The sequence below is a fragment of the Tyto alba genome, unplaced genomic scaffold (genome assembly GCF_018691265.1).
Source record: "Tyto alba isolate M040663 unplaced genomic scaffold, T.alba_DEE_v4.0 Super-Scaffold_39, whole genome shotgun sequence".
Classification (NCBI taxonomy): domain Eukaryota; kingdom Metazoa; phylum Chordata; class Aves; order Strigiformes; family Tytonidae; genus Tyto; species Tyto alba.
In genome coordinates this window covers 5,369,010-5,384,714 of record NW_024881314.1, presented here as the reverse complement: position 1 = coordinate 5,384,714, position 15,705 = coordinate 5,369,010, and positions in this window count along the sequence as shown.

Sequence of the window (15,705 nt, the reverse complement as noted above, 5' to 3'; positions counted from 1 at the left end):
CAGTGATCTGGAACTGGGCCATGCTTTGCCCCCCCATTGGCTTGTAAATACGATTCATTTATACTCAATACTCAAATCTCCACGAGTAAATGCAACAGCACTCTATCAGAAGTCAAGATACCATTTCTCTAGCTTCACATTATGTAAATGCATTAATATTATCTTCATCACAACCAGAGAAACGGATTAAAATGTTGCTCCCTACCTCCTGGGAACTGACAAATACTAATTGCAGCCAACCATATCTCACAGCCTGGTAGACAGGATAAACATTTTAGCAACACCGGTGGATCACTCATGCTGATCACAGTTGGCAGTGAACTAAATGGAGTAATAAACACCTACTGTGCTATTTTGTATTCCTGGAAAAGGGTTTGTGGGTTTTCTGTTACCAGAGCAAAGAACATGTTACAATGTCCTTTCAACATAGAAATTTCATGAAACTAAGCTTTCTCAGATCAATATTTAGTGTGAAAGGGCATGGAATAAGTTCAATTAGATCTATAAAAGGCAATTAGCAGATTGGAAGGAGAAATAATAAAGATTTATTCAATATTATAGCTGTTGTAACCAAATAAGAATATACTGACACTCCATCATTTTAATGTTATTTATTTAGCTAGTTGTTTAACAAAAACACCTAAATCTTTAAAGCCCAGTGCAAAGTCCCTCTGAGCCTTGACCTTAAAGATCACATCCTCAAGTTCTTTTTCTAAGTCACAAATAGAAAGATATTATAAAAATCTGCAGTGCAAAGCAATATCTGATTTAGGCGAAGACTGGTGTATTGCATATTGTCATGACTTGGCATAGAAAAATGTCCTCTTATTACTCTCCAAGTCTTCCAAACTCTTCTTTCAGCAAAACTGTTTTTAAACTGAGGTGCTGGCCTGAACTAACCTCTCCTTTAGAGAGATCATTCTAAAGCAACCTGAAACCTTAGCACATTAGGAAAAATTTTACTTTGCTTCATTACATAGGCTGTTTGAAACCACACCATCATGCTGAGGGTGTTTTCAAGAGGAGCTGGAATTAACATTTTGAAACAAATTCTGATCCTTAAAATCTTAAGCAGTAATAAATATATTTCACAGCAAGTAATCTCAACATCACAAATTTTCTCATGGAGTAAAATACCAACCAACCTGAGCAGGAAGATCAGAGTACAGGTATTTCACTTAGATTTTATGAAATAAAAACATAGTATCTTAAAAGCAGACCATGAAGAATTTTAAGCATTTTCCAAAAAATCACTCATGGAAGTTTCTTACAGTTTGCAGTTTTTCACTGAAACTTATTGAGGTATAATATTACCAATATCTCAGAATGAAGCCTTTTCTCATGCATGAATAAAAATTGGCTCAAGAGATGGATTCTGGCATTAACATTTTCATTTGAGGAGAACAGGGCGTGGAAAGATCTAGATTATTCACTCTAACTCTCTCAAATATATATAAAAATAACATATGTCGCCACATAGCTTGTGGTAAAAATGTGTAAGGGTTTGCCTCTAAAGAGATTTACACTGTAAAGACCCTATTTGTGAAAAGTCAGAGGGAGAAAAGGAACTACTGTAAAATAAAAGTCACTTACTGGTTCTGTTCACAAAATATTGGCTCTGCCTGAAGGAGCACGGAGTAATGAAGTGTAAAGAATGGGACAGAATCCTCATTATGTCTGAAATGAAATCAGAGGATATGACTTAATAGTCAGTAATAATTGAAGCTAAAACTTGCTTTCATTAGTTTATCTTGACATGCTTTGATAAACAGTTAAGTATAATTATTTACATTTTAAAGACAGAATACAAGATAAAGTGATCCACTCAGCCAACAGCAGAACAAGAAGTGAAACTCAAGTCTTCTGGATCAGTCACTAAAAAACCCTTCAAGACACTTTGACTTTATCATGAAATAGTGTATTGTCAACTCTACACCCCTCCTTTGGCTGAATCTTCACTCAAGATAGCTCATCCAAGTTCACTCACAGAAACCCTTACTATTCAAAACTTTGCATCAGCAAAGTCTACTTGGTCAACGGTCAAGAAGTACTTACTGAAAGCGAGACAAAAATCCATCTTTGATAAGAGGGCTTGGATATTCCTTAAATCATAGCTCTACGTCTTTCAAGCGAACACATCTATCATCTCAATATCAGCACATTATTAACAGAGGCTTCTGGAGTGAAAACATGTGAGTGTTTAACTGTTCACAGACTGTTTCACATCTGTTTTGGACAATAAGAACAGACTCTTGTATGGTTACGTCAGTTTACACCTGATGAAAAATTTCCATGCAAGACTAACTGCAGCTACATTTCTGTACACCATGCCATTGATATTAATCACTTTTATCTAACATTCAGTGTAATTGCATGATGGCAGATTTTGCTAAATGTGATATGCATAAAGCTGTTTGATTTTGCTGATGTTTGAACTAACAATATCTACAGTCTTCTTGGCAGCCACATAAAGAGCTTAATTAACTGGCCCTTGCAGGGAAGTATGCTGTATGCAGCATGAGAAATGGTTTTTGTGGTCAGCTTAGATCAACTTCAGACTGTAGACCAAAACAAATTCAGAAAAGAAATGTGGTTCTATTTTGCACTTACTTTACATTTCCCAACCCAGATGACTAATGACACAGTGAGTTGATGACTTCACTGGGAAGTGTAATATGTTACTGCCATCTAGTGCTATGCAGTAGACTCAGCCTCTGCCATACAACTGAAATATAATATTTTAATATGACATGTGGAAGCATTAGATAAAAAGATTACATTTCCTATCAGCTGATCTATGAAGCTTAGGATACAGCTGAATGACATAATGACTTTTGGTCTGGCCCTGTGATCTGTCCTCTATTTATATGGAGTAAAATAAAATTGTAACAATGACAAAGTTCCAAAATCAGAGAAGATGGATGCTAGAAACTATGTTAAGGATGTCTAAGTGAAGACTATTATCTTCAGAGACAACATCAGAAGAGTAGAGTTGCTCAGTGAGCCAATAATCCCTAGCCAGGACAGGGCTGTCTCTCTAGGGCTTTTCAATAAAAACCCCAGAACTCTCAGGTGGCCTACAGATGGTTTCCCATCAAGGTTTCCCTAAGATCATATGGTAAAAATTTGTCAACATTCAAGACTAAGGCAATTTCTTGGTCAAAATTTAGGCCCTTGACTCGTAATGAAAAGAATATAATTAAAGTTTTGCTATTTGCTTTATGAGACCAACTTCTGGATGCTGATAAGACACTTGGAGGGAAATGAAGCTGAACCACAAAAAAAGGCTGCCAAAGGAAAAACATATTTTAACTGTATGGACTTCAAGCACTGTTAGGTAGTATGTGACTAAAATAACTTTATCTGTCAGCACTGAGTATTTCATGTTTATAACTGTTACTGATGCAATAGTAGGAAAGTTGAAATTAAAAAAAGAACAAAAACAAAACCAAAAACATTTGTGCAGAAATAGTTCGAAACTTGAATATACAGCACTACAAAATGTGTAAACAGAACTTTAAGTATGGCTTATAGCTAGCATGAATAGTGTAGAGTTAAAATATTTGTGGGAAAAGACTCATGCAAAAACCTTTTTTGCATTTCTCTCATTTAAAACTCATTATTATTTCATCAAGTGGAGATGCTGCTCAGAAACTGGAAAAGTTAGGATAATTATTCACTCAGTTTGGACAGTATTGGAAAAGTCCCTCAGCTATAATCTTTTTCATAGCATATTCCCCATCAAGTTAATAAACAGAATGTAAACTGTAAGTATGAGCTTCATTCAATAACCACTAAAATCTTTAAGTCTTCTATTTACTTCAGTAGTAATCTGATTAAGCCTTAAATGTAAAATTATAAGTAAAATCTAAAGTTTTTAGAGTTTTCAAAGATTATTGTGTTTTTTTTTGTTTGTTTGGTTGGTTGTTTTTTTTCCAAACATGGCTGAAAGTAAAAATGAAGCAAATTACATTCTCTCTCACCTCTTTATTTTGGATCAAACCTGTAAATTCTTATTTATGCTTTCCTGAAGCAACTGAACAGTATCTTCATGGTTTGTCCCACTGAGATTAAGTAGTCTAATAAATTCTATAATATATCAAAACATGTTATTGTCAAGTGCAGTCATTCGTGTTTTCATAAGAAGCTTGTGACAGCCTCTTAGTATAATCAATTTTCCAAAATTTAGGTAGTTGTCTTCATTTCTCCATTTGGTGAAAGTATATTATAAGAAGTCATTCTTTTCCAGGTAATAGAATTACATAGCTTGCAACTAGAGTGTGAGTAATACTTCAGAGTGATTTCTAGGAGAGCACATAGAAAAGCAGCTTGTTGTGATTTTTTTGTGATAGTTCAAAGAGAAGCCTTTTCTATTTCTAGCCACTTCTACCTTGCAATGTGCAAGAAACCTACAGAATATCTAGCAAAATATACTTCAGTCCAACTTCATCCTATAGTGAATGGAATGCTAAAACCTGTAAGATCCAAGTCAAATTTGTAACATTTGTTTCTTGAATTTAATAAAAATACCAAATAAGAGTGCTGCTGAGCTCTGCAACAGCCCTATAGTGTTATAAGAAGCAGACTACAGATCAAATCTTCATTTCCTTTTGCCCTGCATTGGACTAACATTTTACAACCTTTATAAAACAACAAAAACAGTGGAATGTTGTCATTTTGCACTGCTGAGTATAAGAACAACCCAGAATCAATCCCAAAGCGGTATGCTTTTAAAAATGGGAATGTGCCTACCGGCTGGGGCATCCTTTAGTGATTTTTCTACACAACAGCCAAAACTGTGGCTTTACCATTCAGCCTGCAAGTCATCCTCACTGCCACAATGATTGCAGGAGCTAGTTGTTACCTCTATGTTTTATCATCATAGGATATATCAGTGATGTCTCTGTAAATGATCTTGAGCAAAGACCTGCAAGCTTGGTCGCTTCCTCCCTTTTCTGGTCCCTCTTCCATTTTATGTATATTCAAGTCTTCATTCTGGCTCTTCTGAGACAATCCACTTCCTAGGATCAGCATCAGTTCACATCTTCTAGCATCTGCCCAAGATGGATGACCAATAACGTAGGCTAGGAATGAGCTTTTTATTACTGGAATTCCTTATGCAGTGCAAACCCACACAGTCAATAACTCAAACCAGGCATACAAATCTCCTCGCTCAGCAAATAATACACCTCTCCTCAGGCTACCAAAGAGTGAAAAAAAACATCTAAAAACCTGCCCATTAGCTAGTTATTTTCTTTGCAATGTACATAACCCAGAACCAATGGCAAATGTAGTTATTTCCCACTGAAGAGAAACTATTTGCTTTTCCTAAGCTACAATCAAAACAGGCTTGATATAAATTAAACGAAGAGTATTGCTTTCAAGTCAAACAATTTCCTATTGTTGCAACCACAGCAACAGAATAAGAAATGAGGTAAGAAAAGTAGCAATTCTGAGAGCTGCTAATGATGGATCTGGAACTGCTTTTGTTCTGTGACCTTAATGACAGGTATCATACAAAAAGAGAAACTGCTGAAGCATGTAGGAAACAGCCTCTTCACAAATCAGGATTAGTTAAAATCAGCTTCTAGAAGAGACTGAGATAGACTATTTCACAAGATTAAAGGAAAGGCCATTCTATCAAGGAAATAGAAAACAACTCTTCAATTTCTGAATAAACAGCACTACTATACTGCTCCATGGGACTTTTTCCTACCTCCTCTTTGAAAAGACCAACATCTTTCTTCTACAATGTGTAAGATGTGATATAAGCTAGGCAACACAATGATAACTGGAAAAGCTGATCCAAAAGAAGAGTATCAGTAGAAACGGATTAAGCTTGAGAAGACAATTAAGCAAGGATTTAACTACAAAAATGAAATTGCTTGTATAAATTATGAAAAACAGCCAGAAAGATCATAATTACCGATTCTAGGCTCAGTAAGTCCTAGCAAAAAAATATGCAAATATGTCCCTCTCTGAGACTGAAAGAAATGGGGCATATTACAATGGTAGGATGGCTTTCCTTCAGATTATATCAAAATGATAGACGGGAATGATTTGTGGCATGGGAAAGTTTGCTCTTCTCACAAGGGAAAGAGCTACTAAAAAGGCAGCCTTGGATTGTCTCAGGGGTAAAGGTTTTCCTGATTGAGATTATTTATAGAAAATTAGTTTTTATGGTGGGCGTTTTATTATTTTCTTTTTCTCTTGAAAATTCCATCCGTTCCTTGTTATTCATTTCAGATGTTCCACATGAACGAAGCATATCAAGGTGTCCTTTGTAGAAAAAATCCTGCAGCAACTCAGTAAACTCACCATCACTGTAAGTAACTTCAACAGTCAGAAAATTACTAACATTTGTCAAAAGTGTTTTGTCTTTTCCCCGCTAATCAGCTAAATGCATTGGAATAAATGATGTACTTTAAAGTGAATCATTCACATCATAGAATGTACATATGCATTATGTGTGGTGTAATGAATTTCCCTCCAACCAGATCAGAACACTTGTGAGCAGCCTGCATATTTAAAATATTTCCTGAGTTGTATCTGCCAGGAAGGACGCTTTGCATGGGAAACTGATTGCTACTTAGTTTTTATTGTACTTGCAGAGCTGGATTTTCACAGTGGCTGATTAACATTACTGTATTTTACCAGGATTAGTATACCACACTGTCTTCTATACTATTAGTGGTTCTATTATATTCAACATGATTATAATATGAGTTTCCATTATCTGGATTCTTTTATTCTTCTAGATTTCTCATTAGTGATTCTAAGGAAAATAACACCTTCCTTCATTGATTAAAATATCCCATGTTCATGCTTTCATTGACAGAAGAGGATGTCTTAAATCAACCTTCAAAGCAGTACCAATCTAAGAATGTCTGTATTTATGAAATCCTAAGCCACTTTAGGATGATGATTAAATGACTTAAACATCAGATACAAAAAGATAAAAGCACATGCCATTAAAATTTCAGGACATATGCTTCAAGGGCTATACTTGTAGAAAATGTCCTTGCCTATCTACCAAACTGTTCATCAGATTATTCTGACTCTCCTCTTGATCTATGATACTCTCTTCTCTAGAAAGACTGAAGGAGGTAAACTGGTATTATCATATCCCACAACATGCTTTGTACCTCCAGCATGACATTGTCCCATGTTCATTTTGAGAATATAGAGGCTTCTAAAGTAACATATACCCAGGCTGTCAAGAGGCATATGAGCTATGGGCAAAGTGTTTGCTGTATGCAGATCAAACAGATGCATCTCCTGTTACAGTGGTAGTGGGGGAGTATTAATTTTTATGTTGCTTCTCAGCCAGCTCTACAAGAGGAGGATGAAATGGTGACATACTCAGTGGTCACAGAAAAGCTTTTCAGTTGTCTTAGAATCTGTGCTGGGTATAAGAGTAGAGTTATGTCTGTTTTATTTATGTTTATGAATGTTGCATCTACACCCCCCCCCCCCCCCCTTTATGAGTGACTTGGCCTTTACATTATTTTTATTTCTCTATAGCATACAGTACCATATAAGAACCAATGCAGAAAAAAAGGTGAATTATTCTTCTCTCCATCCCTTGCCATTTGTAATAATTTTTATGGACCCCTGTCCTCTATACAATAACAGATGCAGAGAGCCATGAACCTGTGGACTGAGATTCTAAAATATCATCCTGATGAGTACTGAAGCAGCTCGAGTGTTTCAAAAACCCCCACAAAACAAAACAATAAAACCAAACAAAGCTAAACCCCACCATTATAGTCTTTGAGTCAATCCTACAGCTGGTATAAATCAGCACTACCTCCTCTGACTCCCATGTAATTCTGACAATTATCAGTCACCTGAGACTGGTCCTCTTCATGCAGTAATGTGGAGAGTATCATGTTTAAAAACACCTTTAAAAAATTGCGATCTTCATTTTGGCTGCCCTTCTCCATTTTTAACAGGACAATGAAGGAATGGACTGTTTTCTTACTTTTAAATAAGGTATTTTTCTTCAATCCCCTCTTCTTGGGGGAAAAAAAAAAAAAAAAAAAAAAAAGAAAGTGTAAAGGTAGTTTTCATTTCCATCCATTTTTTTTATTGAAAGATAATTTTATTTTTCAGTGAAAATCAGAATAGATAATTGAAGATGGATCTCTCTCCAGAGAAAATATAATTAGAAAGCAGTTTCTTCAGTGAGGAGTGATGCAATAAACAACATTCATCCATTTGAAAGTATAGGATCTTTTAGTATAATTAGAATGGGCTCATTTTACAGTTGAGTACCTTGTGTCTCTGCCCTCCCATCTTTGGGTATTGTCTTTCAACATGCTGTACAACAGCTGCCTAGAAGACACTGAGGCAAAGTATGAGACATTGCATGTATCAGTCTTTTGAACCATTCTGTATCATTGGAAAGAAAGTGTTTCAGATGAGCAAAACTGATTTATGAATCTACTGGGCCAACCCTTGTTCAAGCAAATAACATTCCTCACACTTCACATTCCCTTCAGATTTGAATTGTTGAATAATTTCTTGCTTCACATTCTAAATACTGAAGTATATAGTTACTTGCAGAGAAATGCTTTTATATTTTCTTCCAGAAATGACTAGAAGTATGAGTTTGGTCTTTTTTTATATTACATGTGAATTGTGCCTTTGATATATCTTATATTGCACAATATGCAAATTCTTTTTTTATAATTACAGTAATTGTCAGGAATTGCAGACTTTGCAATGAACTGTTGGGGGTGGAGGAAATCTGTTCTTGCAGGAAAGGTTTCCTCTGAATTTGCCCCTAAGAAAATGGAAGGGTCTGCATGCTTAGCACTGAAGAAATGATTACAGTGATTATGGATTTCTTAGTTAGAGAACTCACAGAACAAACGTGCTTTTAAGAAAGACTTAATGTCTCACTGTGTATTTATTCCTGTATTTGCCTGTTCAATTTACTGTATTTAAGACCTTTCCAAATAATAATGTGTGTGTAATTCAAGGGATGGGAAGGAGTGAACTGGTACAAATCAGAACATTTCTACTGTTTTAAATGGACCAAGAAAGATTTATTTCAGCTGAAAGTCTGATTAATGAATTCTAACCTGTTCCAGATGTGGATATTCCATCCAATTCTTTTTAATAATTTGCCTTTCTAAATAGCTTTTAAAAACAAAGTGATCATCAATCAAGACAAAATAAGCATCAATTTCTTTATTCAAAATTAGCAATAGCTTCTCTGATGCACTTTGGCTTGATAAGAGTCTGATGTTTCTACATGTGAAACATACATAATAAAAGAATTATCAGTGGTATTGATTCTATCCCAGAGAACAACAGTATTATATTTGGTTAAGGCTTGGAATGTTTTTAGTACTGCCTAAAGGAGTGAAAAATTAGCAAGCATATTTGTCAAATTCCAACTTGTGGAAACAGAGGAAGTAGAGGATTGTAATAAAGCAGTATTTCTCTTACAACAGAAACTCAACACCAGTGTAGGTCCAGCTGATGCTTTAGAGTGGTATCCCTCCCTACTTCATTGCTTACTTTTCTTCTTTAGCTGTATATTAAAAGTACACATGACTTTCATGGCAGCAGTTCCATTCCGTGATGTCCTTCTAAGACAAACAGGGAGTTTCTTGTCACAGGGGGGGCTTATGCTTCGTATATCTACAAGAACTATTTTTTTTTTCCTTCCCTACTCACCCAGTGACTGCCCTCTGCCTGCAACAGTTGGACCCTCTTAGTTCAGTCCATCTGATTTTTCATTACATCTTTATTGTTTTCTGTCCATGAAACTGAATAGAAATGACTGCCAGGGGATTTTAATCTGTTCTGGTGAAGCTTATACTTTTCAAATAGTATACAGCTATATCAGCAGGAGTTCAAAGAATCCAATTGTCCCATAAAAAGATTGTTATGTTTTGTTTTCCATTTTAAAACCAGAACTCATGGTTATTCAGTGTCAAGTAGTTTTCTACACTGAAAGATTAAAGCTCTAGGACTTCACCAAGGCTACAAACAGCTGATGCAGTACTAGCTGGTAAAGAATTTAACAACTAACATATGAAGGCACTACAACTGATACCAGAGTTTCTGTTCCTTTCTTCCAATGTGACTTCAGACAAATACTTTAAAATCTTGATTCCTCATATGTGAAATAAAAATAATCTCTTGTTCCCTCAGATGGGAGTCACTGTATGAGCTAGTAAGCCTATTCCCTATTTGAGCAATAAGAAGCATTAAATAACTAAATAGCTGTGCTGCAAGAAGATGAATTTGTTTGTGTCATAAGTAGCCTGGAAGCTACTCAGCTTTTCTTCATTAATAACAATTATGGTTCACTATTTCAGAAATTTGAAATGTATTCAAATCTGCTCTCTACCCCATGAAACTTCAAGGTTAGGTCTGGCACAAAAAAAAAGGCTGCTGATACAATGCACTAAGAGATTGCAGGAGCCTCAGATGGTGGGCATTTATCAGAGTTCACCAGTGAAAGGCTTTTTTTGATGCAGTACATTTGAGCAAGTAGGAAAAACTAATAGCTTTGACTTCAGGAGACCAGACAGTCTGTAGACAAGCACTGTGCAGATCTCCAGACCGCCCTGCGAAGGCTCCTCAGTTCTTGCCCTCAACACTCCTATTATTCCCTTGCAATTGCTGCCAGTTGGCTTGGTAACCACGGGCATATTTGAACAGCTGAATTCTTCCCTCAGTTACACTTGGCACCACTACGGACTTCAGGGGAGCTGCAGGGTGTAACTGAGGGCAGAACTTGGCTCCTGACATCTACTACAAACCAGGTCAAGGCCACCAAATACATTTTTATCCTTAATGTTTTGATCCATACCATCAGCAAAAGGAACCTAAAATATTAACGGTATTACCTTGTCTGAGAAAGCCTGGGTCCTTCATATGGGCATAAGATTATGTTGTGCATGAAGCTTTGTCAGTGAGCCAGCGAATGTGGAAAGAAATGCAGTTCTTATACCTGAAGTGCAGACTTGGTGTCACTCACACTGCAGCCTACCCACCTATCACACCGAGTTAAGCCAGCTTCCGGAGCTGAACTTGAAACAGTGCTTTGTTTTAATCACATATTTTTATTTCATAAAACAGACCTAAGTATCCTGAAACTAAAGGAGTATTTTTTCATGCTGCTATAATTTGCGAAATAATGAGACATTTTGGTCTGTTAACTCCTCTTAAGTCTCACCACAATGTTATGCTTTGACTTCATTTGTGGTTGCAAAATATTTACTTTTCTCTTTAGCAGATTATATGAAGCTGTGTATTTTGTCTTGGGAGATATATACATATATTTATATATATATTTAATCTTAGTAGAAGCTGTTAGTAAAACTACCTTTGTACTCTGATCTGGTTTTGGATCCTCTTTAAAAATATTTACCAGGATATTGTGGATTTATTTGCTGATGTTATCTTTTCTCAAAAAAACTTTAGGACATAATCTTTTTTTCACTATGCAGGTCATATGCACACAAAGAGGTCTTCATTTGTATGGGGAATATATTCCCCAAACAATTATTTAGTAATATGAAACCTTCTCTCATTAGAGATCATTAATACAAGGTGGTATTTCTAGAACTGCCAGAGGGAGTTAGAGTCTTAAGCCTTCTAAAAAGTCAAAGTGAGCTTTTACTAAGACAAATTCCACAGTAAAGGAGAAAGTACTGTCTACTTAGGGTTTAAACAGCAGGACACCTGGGCTTACTTTCCTTCCTTTTCTACCAACATACACTAGGTTCAATCACCAAAACCTCATTTAGCTAAACTAATTTATCAACTGAGTTTATATCCAAAAATTTGGATAGTGAAGTTCCAATCGAAAGGCAAACAGCTACAGTGCTCAGGAGAATTCTGATCCTACATCTGAGCCACCTGTAGTCACAGTGCTGCTTATACAATATGACTGTGAAGTAATTAAAAATTTAATTTAGTGCTTGTAAGAGATTATGGTATTTTTTGAAAAAAAAAAAAAAACAAAACCAAATAAGTGTGTATCTAGTCATACTTGTCTCTCCCCACCCCTCCAGTGAGAATTCAAATATGAATGACTTCCTCATTGTCTGGGAATGCCCCTTTACCGAGTTTTTTCTTGTTAATTAGAGTCCATCTCAGCTAGTACCTTTCTCTCTTCATTCCTTATCAGCTTAATGGTTTGATGTCTCCACTGCTGTCATTATCTTGAGGACTTCTCTGTTTTCCCTACAGAGTCCCTAAATTTAATAGCTACTAAGTCTTGTATAAGTTTGTCACCAAGGGATAAAGGAACCTGCAAATGAATTCACTGCACACAAAGACACTAACACTGCATCATTCCAGCAAGCTAAAGGAGCTTTTAGTAATCTTTTTCATCATTCCTGTGGCTCTTACTTAAGTCTGCCCAGACTCTCAGCAATTTTAAAGACATATAGCACCTGAATCTGATAGAGATTTCAAGAGCTGTATCACCAGAACCAAATACAAAGACAATATAATCCCTCTACTTTTAGTCAGTGTCTCCTTTTGCTAAACACAAGTATTTGCATTCACTCTGTTGGCCAAGGGATTCTAGAGGAGGAAAGTCATGTTCTGCTGAGCCTTCCACAGAATTCTCAAAGCTTTTTCAGAGGTGGGTTTTCCCATATGCATGGTATTTTACTTGGTTATACTGAAATGCAGTTTAATGTTTCCATCATACTGAGTGCTGCAGACTCCTGCTAGAGATCTTAATTTTTCATGACTTGTCAATATATATGTGATCTGCGATTCCTGTCAATTAGTTTACATTTTCTTTATGTCTGACCTGAGACTCTAAACTTAGGAAAAGTAGATTTTGAGAAGTCTTTAGGCACCTTGTTACATTAAAAAGGGATTATAAAAAATAAGTTACCTAATTCCTGTTGACTTCCAATGGAAAACTGCTTAAAATATTTAAAGATATCTAACAGTTTAATTATCTGTTTGCATATGTTGTAAAGTCCCTAAAAACACCTTTGAAGGTAACAGCCTTTGCTTTTAATTTGTGCGTTGTTTCATATTGTGGAAGCAGAGAAAGGACCCAGAAATGAACATAAATTATATACATTTTAAAGTCTCTTTGTGTAGGAGAAACAGGATAAATGAGGGGTTTGATGTACATTGTACTTGTGTACCTATGCTGTCTTTTAAGCACTTTTCCAGTCCTATACAATCTGCAACTGGGAGTCTTTATGCTAAAAATTTACACTAAGTATAAGAATCCTAGAAAGATATTAAAGTAACTCAAACTGGGCCAAAACTTCACTTTTTTTTTTTTGCAGAACTTAGAGATAACATAAATTCCTGACCTTTGTTCTCATTTTTATATGGAATTAAATAATTTGGGGGAAGGGAAGGAGAGAGAGGAGTGGAGGGGAATTTATAATTTTTCCAGAAGACAAATCTTGGAAAAAGATGAATTAATTTAGGAAAGAACAGATGCATATGGCTTCCAAATGTCTCAGGTTTTTTTTGAGCTTGTGAGGAAAAATAATGTGTTTTGTTGTTGTCTTTGATACCTAGCACTGATCAACTACTTTCTCTTAGTAGAGACCCTGGATTTCTGAGACTTAGGTTACATAGGAGCCACAAAAACTTGATTCAGTGAGACAGTCTGACACTGGTCTTGCACCTCTGGACAACAAAGTTCAGTTTTACTGAGAAACCTCAAGCTGTTGCTTCTAAATCAAACATTAAAATCTACACTAAAGAGTTTCAAAATGAGTACTGAGCTGATATTACAATAGTCATGTATATTTTAATGGAACCCTTTTGATTCTAGCCAGGGATGAAATTCTACATAATAATTCATATCTAGTGAAAACATTATACACACCCCAAAAATGCTGGGCCAAGTGAAGTGAAACACTGCATATCCATCCTCCCTTTCAACGAGATTAGCCAAGGCTTTACTTGTTCTATTGATAATTTTCCTGGATGCAGAACAGCAGATGCCTATAAAACTTTCATCATATGCATGCTCTGTCACTGTACTCCAGAGGGCAGTATGGTAATACCTATGAGATTTGTCTATCAAGTCAGGCAAGAATCCTTCAAAATTTCATATTAAAAATAAACATTACTTTATTTAGTAATATTTTTACACAAAGAAACCATCAAATATACAAAAGCAACATCTGAGGAAATGCTGTTTCATAGACTTCATAGGTACCTCTATTAAAACAGTTTATATAGAGATGAGGGTTAAATAAAAAATATCAGTCTTCCTATACAATATTTCAATTTTATAAAATGACTGCACAGTCTCAAGCCAAATTCAAACAGAAAACAAGATAAAAATAGCTTTCATGTCTTTATAAAATACTTATTTTCTGATAATTTTCCTGCTCAGCCTCAATTTTGGATGAGAAAAATGTTAATATATTAACTGCAAGTATAATATATCCTGTATTAAGTACTTTCTTCAAAGTCAAAGATATGTAGGAAAGTGCTGCTTGATAGTAACTTTCATAATTTAGAATATATTAGAAATGAAAAAAAGCATAAAAATTCTTAATACTTCAGAAAACATTAGCTGCCTGTTTCAAGATTTTGGTGTTTCTAGATGTTGTAGCCTAAGAAATGACTTTGTTTCTGTAGTTTATATTTAAGGCAGATCTTCATGAAAAACACAGCTCTTCACAGCAAAAAAAAAAAAAAAAAAAAAAAAATCTGCATCCAAAATGTGCACCCAAAAATTTGAATCAAGTTTCCATCATTACTTTTCTCCAAAGTATTTTCTCCAGATACCTATTCTTGGTTATTAGGGCAGTGCAAATCTGAATAGAAGAAAACTGACTGGACAAATCAAGTTATCCAAACTTCTCAATATGGAAACCATTTGACACAATATATTGAGCAATGTGCATAAACACAGAAAAAGTAAATCTGTGGTGTGAGAAGCTTATTCAATAGAACAGTGGGAGAAAGGAAGTATATTTTACACCACTTTAAAATTTGAGAAATTAGGTAACATGGCCAGAATCAGAGTTTGCAACTCCTTAGCCAATAACTAACCCTCATCTTCTCCACCTCTGTGCTACATCTTAACACAACACTACATACTCAACTACCTTCTTTGTGCAAACACATAATTTTATTCCTCAGCTAAGGACAGAATCCCAGGAAATTAAACCAATGGATTCATAAGAATCCATGCAAGTCTAACCTCCCATTCTACATAATTTTATTAAAGACACCATTTTGTATTCTCAATATCAACACATACTTACAAGATAAGCTATTTTTCTCTCAGTACAACAGTTTGTCTGCATAAATAATATCTTGAATTTCTGAAGCCTTGATTTAGCTGTTTTAAAGTATCCTGACTAGAAATAGGGATGTATAACTGCCTACCTATAGTGAACAAATTCTGGAAGTAAGAATTCTTTCCAGCTTTCTCCAAAATTAAATCAAAAATTAATTTTGCTTAGGTACATTTCTGCCTTTCAAGGTGATGAGTACTCCTGGGAGATCAGTTGCAATAACCAAGAATATAGTTGATTCTTATTAATGTGGGGATTGGAGATATGTGCAGGTAATTTCCTGCCCATATTTAGTGACTATGGTTTGCTCCAAGTCTTAGTATGGACTGTCCTTATTTGCAACTCCTGCTTCAAAATCCCCAATGGAGTGGTTAAAACACTGCAATAATTCACTTGTCTTCCCCTTATACCAACTTCTTTTTTTGTTTCCTAT